Below are 1145 nucleotides of genomic sequence, written 5' to 3' on the forward strand. Positions count from 1 at the left end.
AGCGCACTGCAACCTCTGCCTCCCAGGTTCAAGCAATTCTTGTGCCTCAGCCTCCCAGTAGCTGGGATTACAGATACGCACCACCACACCGAGCTGATTTTTGTATTTTTAACGGAGACGGTTTCACAGTGTGGAGCAGGCTGGTCTCGAATTCCCAATCTCAGGTGACCCGCCCGCCTCCACCTCCCAAAGTGCTGGGATTACAGGCATGAGCCACTGCGCCTGTCCAGTAGGGCGTTGCTTCTGAACACTTATTTTAATAATCTTGGGTGGGCCAGGTGCGGTGGCTCACGCCTATAATCCTAGCACTTTGGGAGACTGAGGCAGGTGGATCACCTGAGGTCAGGAGTTCGAGACCAGCCTGGCCAACATGACGAAACCCTGTCTCTACTAAAAATGCAAAAAAATTAGCCGGGCGTGGTGACGCATGCCTGGAATCCCAGCTACTCCGGAGGCAGGAAACCTGAGTTGTAATCCCAGCTCTTTTACTTAACCAGCCGTATGAGTTGGAAAACTCATTACTTTCCTTCTCTTGGCTCCAGATTCCTAATCTTGCAGCTGGGATCCAGAGTTCTCACTCCAGGAGCCCAACCACAGCAAAAACCAAAACTGTAGTTTTTTTTTGGAGACAGGATCTCTCATTCTGTCACCCAGGCTGGAGTGCAGTGGCGTGATCTCGATCTCAGCTCACAGCAGCTTCAACCTCCCAGGCTCAAGTGATCCTCCTGCCTCAGCTATGCAGTGTGATGGTATTTTGTTATAACAACCAGAATGTAGTTAAGACATTTATTGAAGGATATCTTGGTTCCTTCCAAGTTTTTGGCAATGATCAATAAAGCTGCCATAAACATGCACGTGCAGATTTCTTCGTGGGCACAAGTTTTCAGCCCATCTGTGTAAGTACTGGGGAGCACTGTTGCTGGTTTGTGTTCTACGAGTATGTTTAGGATCATCAGAGACTGCCACACTGTCCTCCAAAGTAGCTGTACCACTCTGCATTGCCAACACCAATGAATGAGAGCTTCTGTTGCTCCACATTTCTGCCAGCATATGGTGGTGCCAGCATTTCGGATTTGGCATTCTAATAGGTATGTAGTGGTGTCTTGTCTTTTTTTTTTTTTGAGACAGAGTCTCGCTGTGTCTCC

At 48.6% G+C, this 1145-nt stretch overlaps 1 long non-coding RNA gene across 1 annotated transcript in view; it reads left to right on the forward strand.

The window, feature by feature from the left end:
- The window catches only part of LOC105504884, a 5428-nt gene that overhangs the window by 3392 nt on the left and 891 nt on the right, over positions 1-1145 (forward strand). The window lies entirely within an intron of this gene.

The sequence above is a fragment of the Colobus angolensis genome, unplaced genomic scaffold, assembly GCF_000951035.1.
Source record: "Colobus angolensis palliatus isolate OR3802 unplaced genomic scaffold, Cang.pa_1.0 Scaffold96, whole genome shotgun sequence".
NCBI classification, from domain to species: Eukaryota; Metazoa; Chordata; class Mammalia; order Primates; family Cercopithecidae; genus Colobus; species Colobus angolensis.